This window comes from Pipistrellus kuhlii, unplaced genomic scaffold (genome assembly GCF_014108245.1).
Source record: "Pipistrellus kuhlii isolate mPipKuh1 unplaced genomic scaffold, mPipKuh1.p scaffold_m20_p_134, whole genome shotgun sequence".
NCBI classification, from domain to species: Eukaryota; Metazoa; Chordata; class Mammalia; order Chiroptera; family Vespertilionidae; genus Pipistrellus; species Pipistrellus kuhlii.
In genome coordinates this window covers 318,663-327,173 of record NW_023425443.1, presented here as the reverse complement: position 1 = coordinate 327,173, position 8,511 = coordinate 318,663, and the positions used below count along the sequence as shown (strand labels likewise).

The 8,511-nt window shown below is 47.3% G+C and overlaps 1 non-coding gene across 1 annotated transcript; it reads left to right on the top strand.

Moving 5' to 3' along the window:
* The first annotated feature begins 5,290 nt into the window (after positions 1-5,290).
* On the top strand, positions 5,291-5,363 carry TRNAK-CUU. Its single transcript has one exon. It is a non-coding gene; the product is annotated as a tRNA-Lys (tRNA).
* The last annotated feature ends 3,148 nt before the right edge of the window (positions 5,364-8,511 follow it).

The window sequence follows — 8,511 nt, the reverse complement described above, 5'->3', positions numbered from 1 at the left end:
GGGGGCTGACAGGCTGCTGGCCTTGGTGGGGGGCGAGGGGGGGGCTGACAGGCTGCTGGCCTTGGTGGGGGGCGGCGGGGGGCTGACAGGCTGCTGGCCTTGCTGCCCAGGAGGGATGAGGACCCTCTTGGCCCCCACATCCGGGTACCTGCACCTCCGCGCCTGCTCCCAGGATCCATCCCTACGCGGCAGCCACAGGTGGACCCTGACTTCTGGGCGGGACCCACCTACCCTCCAGACACAGACACAAATGCTTTCCACCCCCTCTTCACCTCCCGGGGCCCCCTGGTCTAGGGGTCCCTCTCTTTCTGTGGTCGCCACTGGCTCCTGGCCCTCATCCTGGTCTCCCTCTGATGGAAGACGCTGGCAGGCAGGGCTAGTGTGGCTCAGTGGTGAGCGTCCCCCTAGGAACCAGGAGGTCAGGGTTCGATTCCAGGTCAAGGGCACAGGCCCGGGTTGCGAGCTCAATCCCCAGTGGGGGGCGTGCAGGAGGCAGCCGATCCATGATTCTCTCTCATCCTGGATGTTCCTCTCTCTACCTCTCTCTCTCTCTCTTCCTCTCTGAAATCAATAAAGATATACACGGAGCGGCCAGATGATGATGATCTCTGAACGCATAATAATCTGGCCACTCAGTGTACATCCTATAGCATAAAAGGCTTAATATGCAAATGATCCCCTCGACCAGGAGTTCGACCAGCAGGCAGGCTGGCTGGACCCCACCCATGTACGAATTCATGCACTGGGCCTCTAATCCTCTAATATATATATATTACACACACACACACACACACACACACACACACACATTGAGTGGGTGTTCGGAGATCATGCTAACCTGGCCACTTGGTGTATTTAAAAATAAAACAGTGCCAACCAAACCAGTTTGTCTCAGTGGATAGACTCGCAGGCGTCTTCAAACTACGGCCCGTGGGCCACATGCGGCCGCAGAGGAGTCTGATCCGGCCCGCCAGGTTTTTTGGGCAGTGAGCGCAGCCGAGGTGTTACAGTAGGAATTAGTAGTTCATATAGTCCGGCCCTCCAGCTCTCTGAGGGACCGTGATCTGGCCCCCACTTTAAAAAGTTTGAGGACCCCTGCGGACTGAAAGGTCCCGGATTTGATTCCAGCCAAGGGCATGTACCTTGGTTGCGGGCACATCCCCAGTAGGGAGTGTGCAAGAGGCAGCTGATCGATGTTTCTGTCTATCCCTCTCTCTTCCACTCTGTAAAAAATCAATATATATATATATATATATATATATATATATATATATATATTAAAAATAAGATAAAACACAGACAAGTGGCCCCACCATGGCCCCTCTGCTTGTAATCCCCACCCCGCACAGACACACACCACACCACCAGCCACGAACATGCGTGCACCGCATGTTCCCATGTGTAAGTAATCCCACAACCAGTGTGAGCTGGAAGGAGAAGGGAGCAGAGAGACGGGAGGGTGTCTGAGGAGGCTGCTGACTACCTGTGGCTTTTCCTTTTGAACGTATTTTTTTTTATTTTTTTATTTCAGAGAGGAAGGGAGCAGGAGCGATGGAAACGCCCATGAGGACAAAGAACCATCCATCAGCTGCCTCCTGCACCCCCTCCCCCGACACACCAGAGACTTAGCCCGCAATCCGGGCCTGTGCCTGGAATGGGAATAGAACCGGGACCTTCCAGTTCACGGATCGATGCTCAGCCCCTGAGCCATGCGGGCCGGGCACTGTCTTTTTTCCTGATGGGGGCGCCCTTTACATGGCTGTGTGTGCACTGGCGTATGACGTGTGGGCATGGGGATGTGGGTATTACGTTTCAACGTTCTGTTTCTCAGTCCTGCGGTGAGAAGGGTGGCTTGAGGCTGTCGGTAGGGTAGTCACGGAGGACTTCTCGGAGGAGGTGATGTTCCATCTGAGACCCTGTGCGGGAGGCACACGCTGCCGGGAGGCCCTCCGCGCGGAGGGCCAGGCCCGTGCAAAGTCCCACGAGGCCTAGCACTGTGGAGGGACAGCAGAGGCCCGTGGACGTGGGCCAGCACAGAGTGGGGTCGGGGTGACAGGGCTACTAGGTGAGGTCAGAGACGAAGCCGGTGTGGCTCAGTGGATAGAGCGTTGGTCTGCAGACTGGAAAGGTCCCGGGTTCGATTCCGTTCAAGGGCATGTACCTTGGTGGTGGGCACATCCCCAGTGGGGGGTGTGCAGGAGGCAGCTGATGGATGTTTCTCTCTCGTCAATGTTTCTAGCTTCTCTCTCCCTCTCTCTTCCTCGTTGTAAAAAATAAATAAAATATATATATTAAAAAAAAGATAACAGTTGTGTATGAGCCTGGGCCAGCTGTCCTGCAAAATGTTTCACTTCCTGAAATTGTGCCATTGCTTCCTCGTGGCATCCTTTCTCTGTTCCCTCATGCCTCTTCGTTTCCTGCAAAACTTGTTTTTGGAAAGAATACGTAATTACCATGGACCGCCCGTCACTCAGAGAATATCCCCGAAAACGTCTATTCATGTCTTGCTGATCATGAATAGATCACTAGCAAAACCCAGATAAAAAAAAAAATTAAATATTCTTTTACTGATTTCAGAGAGGAAGGGAGCGGGAGAGAGAGAGAGAAACATCCATGAGGAGAGAGAATCATCCATCGCCTGCCTCCTGCACGCCCCCCACTAGCGATGGAGCCCACAACCCAGGCCTGTGCCCTTGACCAGAATCGAACCTGGGACCCTTCAGTCTGCAGGCCGACGCTCTATCCACTGAGCCACACCGGCCAGGGCATCAGATATAATTTTAAAAAAATATATTTTATTGATATTTTACAGAGAAGAAGAGAAAAGGATAATTAGAAACATCGATGAGAGAGAATCATCGATCAGCTGCCTCCTGCACACCCCCCACTGGGGACGTGCCCGCAGCCAAGGTACATGCCCCTGACCAGAATCGAACCCAGGACCTTTCAGTCCGCAGGCCCACGCTCTATCCACTGAGCCAAACTGGTCCCGGCCTAAAAAATATTTTTATTGATTTCAGAGAAATCTGTCCACTGAGCCACACCCGTTAGGGCAACAACAAATCTTAAAAAATAATAATAATAAAAAATCTGCTTTTTTCTAATCCTCCCTTTTTTTGTTTTCATTCCCCACCCCCCATGCCTAGTAGATCCCTCCCCCATCCACTGGGACTCTTTGCGGGGGAGGGGAATTGGGCACCAAAAATCGTATTGGAGAAAATGAGAATAAAGCTGGCATTTTTCAGGTTCCCGGAGAGAGACTGTCCCTCCGCACCCCCCACCCCACCCCACCCCGCACCCCGCTGAGGTGCTACCCTGTTTTCCCCGAAAATAAGACAGTGTCTTATATTAACTTTTTCTCCCAAAGTTGCGCTAGGTCTTATTTTCAGGGGATGTCTTATTTTCGGGGAAACATGGTAGCTAGCAGTCTGCAGGGTCCAGGTCTTTTCGTTCAGTTTTGTGGGAGACCCTGGATGCCAGAGCCTGCTTTTCCCTTTTAAAAAACAAAACAAAACACCACATTTAGCCAAAGCCGGTGTGGCCCAGTGGGTAGAGACTGGGCCTTAGGTCTGGGTTCGATTCCAGTCAAGGGCATGTACCTGGGTTGCAGGTTCAATCCCCAGTGGGGGGTGTGCAGGAGGCAGCTGATCGATGTTTATCCCTTTCCCTTCCTCTCTGTGAATAATCAATAAAATATATAGGTGCCAGGTTCGATTCCGGTCAAGGGCATGTTCCTTGGTTGTGGGCACATCCTCAGTAGGGGGTGTGCAAGAGGCAGCTGATCAATGATTCTCTCTCATGGATGTTTCTAACACTCTATCCCTCTCCCTTCCTCTCTATAAAAAAAATCAATAAAATATGTATATTTTAAAAACAAAACAAAAAACACCCCACAAACACGTTTACTTACTGAATCCAGAGAGGGAGGGAGAGAGAGATAGAAACATCAGTGATGAGAGAAGATCATTGACTGGTTTAGCTGCCTCACTGGGGATTGAACCTGCAACCCAGGACGTGCCCTTGACTGGAATCGAACCCGGGACTCTTCATTCCGCAAACTGACGCTCTGTCCACCGAGCCAAGCTGGGCAGGGCTGCTCTCTGCGGCTTTTAATCATCTTCTATTGGGGGGATGGCTGAGTGGGCCCCCCTCCCAGGGGCCCTGGGGTAACCCCAAGAACCTCAAAATCCCGGGGCAGGAGGGCCAGCGGGCCGAGGCTCCGGACCCGGGGTTCTGCGTCCCAAGGACGGGCTTTCCTGATCAGGGACCCGGGATCCCCTTCTCCTACCCTCGCCCCCCCACGTTGCGTCCTGGGGGCCGGGACCGCCTGCACCCACAGTTCAGTTCGCTCTCTGACCGCAAGGGGGCGCCTGGGGCGGAGGAAAATGTTTGTGCGGGCAAACCGGGGCATAAAGGAGTGGGGAGGGGAATGAGGGGCTAAGGACACACATGTAACACCTCAATCAATTTTAATAAATAAATTAAAAATAAATAAAATAAAATATGAAAAAAGTAACACCTTAATCAATCAATAAACAAATAAAATATGAAAAAGAACAAATTAAAAAACGGGGCATAAGGGGGTGGGGAGGGAAATGGGGCGCTAAGGACACACATGTGACACCTCAATCAATTTTAATAAATAAATTAAAAATAAATAAAATAAAATATGAAAAAAACTAATTAAAAAACGGGGCATAAGGGGGGGTGGAGAGGGGAATGGGGGAACTAAGGACACACATGTAACATCTCAATCAATAAATTAATCAAAAATAAATAAAATAAAATATGAAAAAAAAACTAATTTAAAAACAGGGCATAAGGGGGGGTGGGGAGGGGAATGGGGGAACTAAGGACACACATGTAACACCTCAATCAATAAATTCATTTAAAAATAAATAAAATAAAATATGAAAAAAACAAATGTAACACCTTAGTCAATAAACAAATTAAAAATAAATAAAATAAAATATAAAAAAAACTAATTAAAAAACGGGGCATAAGGCGGGGTGGGGAGGGGAATGGGGGAACTAAGGACACACATGTAACATCTCAATCAATAAATTAATCAAAAATAAATAAAGTAAAATATTTTTTAAAAATCAGGGCTTAAAACTGAGAAGTCAAAAAAGTAAAAAGAAAACTTGATCCCCTCCCCCCCCCCAAAAAAAAAAAAAGATAAAAAAAACCACATCCTGCAACAAGGAAAAAGTAAGACCGGAAGGAGTCCGGCTGAGGACGTGAGCCGCGATCCTTTGAAGAGACCGAGCGGGACGGGGACCTGCCACCTGCCCGGCTAGCTCAGTCGGTAGAGCATGGGACTCTTAATCCCAGGGTCGTGGGTTCGAGCCCCACGTTGGGCGGTTGGATACCTTTTCTCTTTCTTTTTCTTTTCCTTCCCCAGTTCGATCTCAGACCTCATCCGGGGCTGCTTCCTTTCTTTCCAGCCATTCAAGGCGTTAAAAAACAACACAAAACACGATGAAGGCGGAAGCAACTGGTGGAGAGGGAACTCGGGGAACGGAGAGGGGCTCACCGTAGAAAGACGCGGAGGGTAAAATAAATGAATACAGGCATGCATAAAACCAAATACAGAGACATACGCAAAGGTTTAGGCAAAGAAATATATAAAAAAATAAATACGCAAAAGGTAAAACAAACAAGCTAATGAATTAAATAGAAGGAAATACGCGGAGGTTTAAATAAACAAATAAAAGCATGCATAGCAATACGCAAAGGTTAAAACAAACAAACGTTAATTAAATAGAAATACACAGAGGCTTAAATAAATAAACAAATAAATAAATAAATACAAACAAAATAAATCTATAGAAATACACAAAGGTAGCTGAAACCGGTGTGGCTCAGTGGATAGAGCATCGGCCTGCGGACTGAAGGATCCAAGGTTCGATTCCCGCCAAGGGCACGGACCTTGGTTGTGGGCACATCCCCGGGGCGGGGTGGTGGTGTGTGTGTGTGTGCAGGAGGCAGCTGATGGATGCTTCTCTCTCATTGATGTTCCTAACTCTCTATCCCTCTCCCCTCCTCTCTGTAAAAAAATTAATAATATATATATATTTATTTAAATAAAAAGAAATATGGAAAGGTTAAAGCAAACAAACTAATGAATTAAATAGAAAGAAATACGCAAAGGCTTAAATACATAAATAAATAGAAATACGCAAAGGTTTAAACAAACAAACAAACGAATGAATGAATGAAATTTAAATGAATATGTATGCAAAGGTTATCTGATATAGAAAAATATTGGTTACGAAAAAATAAAAAAATAAAGAAAGAACAAGAAAAATACGGGTGAGGAAGCCAGAGGTCAGGGGCAGGCCCTCTCCTGACACTGTGAGCTTTGCAAACATGGCGGAGGTCACTGCTGTCCCAGCTGGTGTTTTTTAAGCTGAAGGTCATGCCAAGTTCAAGATTCCTTTGGCGCTAGATCATCTGTGCCTCAAGGGTGTACGATGTGGATTAAGTGCATATCTGTGAATTCCTTTATTTTACTTTTATGTATAAATTCCTTTCCATGCCTGTGGGAAGGGCTAGTGAGTATTCTGGGATGTTTTTATTTTTTATTTTTTAATATATATTTTTTATTAATTTTTTACAGAGAGGAAGAGAAAGGGATAGAGAGTTAGAAACATCAAAGAGAGAGAATCATCGACCAGCTGCCTCTTGCACACCCCCCTCTGGGGATGTGCCCACAACCAAGGTACATGCCCTTGACCGGAATTGAACTTGGGACCTTTGAGTCCCAAGCCGACGCTCTATCCACTGAGCCACACCGATTAGGTCATTCATTTCTTTCCTTTTCTTTTTTTTTTAAATATATATTTCTGATTGATTTCAAAGAGGAATGGAGAAGGAGAGAGAGAAACATCAATGATGAGAGAGAATCATTGATCGATGATCGGCTGCCTCCTGCACGCCCCACTGTCTGGATCAAGCCTGCAACCCAGGCCTGTGCCCTGACCGGGAATCGAACCCATGGCAATCAAACCAGTTGGTTCCTAGGTTGACAATCGCTAAACCACACTGGCTGGGATTACATTTTTCCCATCATTCCCAGCAATTCTCCCACATCCCTCACAATGACCATATATGATTAATGTTACTTCATGACACAATTTCAGACTTGGGAAGGGACACACCGAAATTTTTAGCATCAGAAATGAAGCTCTCACCCTAACGGGTGTGGCTCAGTGGGTAGAGAGTTGGCGGACTGAAGGGTCCCAGGTTCGATTCCGATCAAGGGCATGTACCTGGGTTGCGGGCACATCCCCGGCGGGGGGTGTGCAGGAGGCGGATGGTCAATGTTTCTCTCTCATCGACATTTCTAACTCTCTATCCCTCTCCCTTCCTCTCTGTGGAAAATCAATAAAGTATAATTTTTTTAATATATTTTTTTATTGATTTTTTTACAGAGAGGAAGAGAGAGGGAGAGTTAGAAACATCGATGAGAGAGAAACACTGATTAGCTGCCTCCTGCACACCCCCTACCGGGGATGTGCCCGAAACCAAGGTACATGCCCTTGACCGGAATCGAACCCGGGACCTTTCAGTCCGCAGACCGACGCTCTATCCACTGAGCCAAACCAGTTTCAGCTAAAGTATAATTTAAAAAAAAATAAAGTAATAAAGGTCTCTAAATATTCTATTACAGAGGGGTACTTAATCACTAGGTGATGGGAGGTGAAATAGAAGCTTTAAAATATATATATACATATATACATATATATATATATATATATATATATAACACTATCTGGTGTGGCTCAGTGGATAGACCATTGGCCTGCGGACTGAAAGATCCCAGGTTTGATTCTGGTCAAGGGCATGTACCTTGGTTGCTGGCACATCTCCAGTAGGAGGTGTGCAGGAGGCAGCTGATCGATGTTTCTCTCTCATCGATGTTTCTAACTCTCTCTCCTTCTCCCTTCCTCTCCAAAAATCAATAAAAAATATATATACACTGAGTGGCCAGATGATGATGATCTCTGAACCCATAATAATCTGGCCACTCGACATATATCCTATAGAATAAAAGGCTAATATGCAAACTGTCCCCTTGACCATGAGTTTGACCGGTAGGCAGGCCAGCCAATCGCCCATGTCCCCTCCCCCTGGCCAGGCTGGCTGGACCCCATCCATGCATGAATTCATGCACCGGGCCTCTAACACACACACACACACACACACACACACACACACACACTCTGAGTGGCCAGATGTGTTCAGAGATTGCAATAATCTGGCCACTCAGTGTATATGTGTTTTTAAATATATTTTATTGATTTTTTTTTTTTACAGAGAGGAAGGGAGAGAAAGAGAGACAGAGAAACAGCCATGATAAGAGAAAATCACGGATCAGCTGCCTCTAGCACCCCCTCCCCCCCCTGCTGGGGCCGGAGCCCTCCACCCGGGCCTGTGACCAGACCCGGAATGGAACGTAACCTCCTGGTTCCTAGGTCCAGGCTCCACCACTGAGCCATCCAGTCT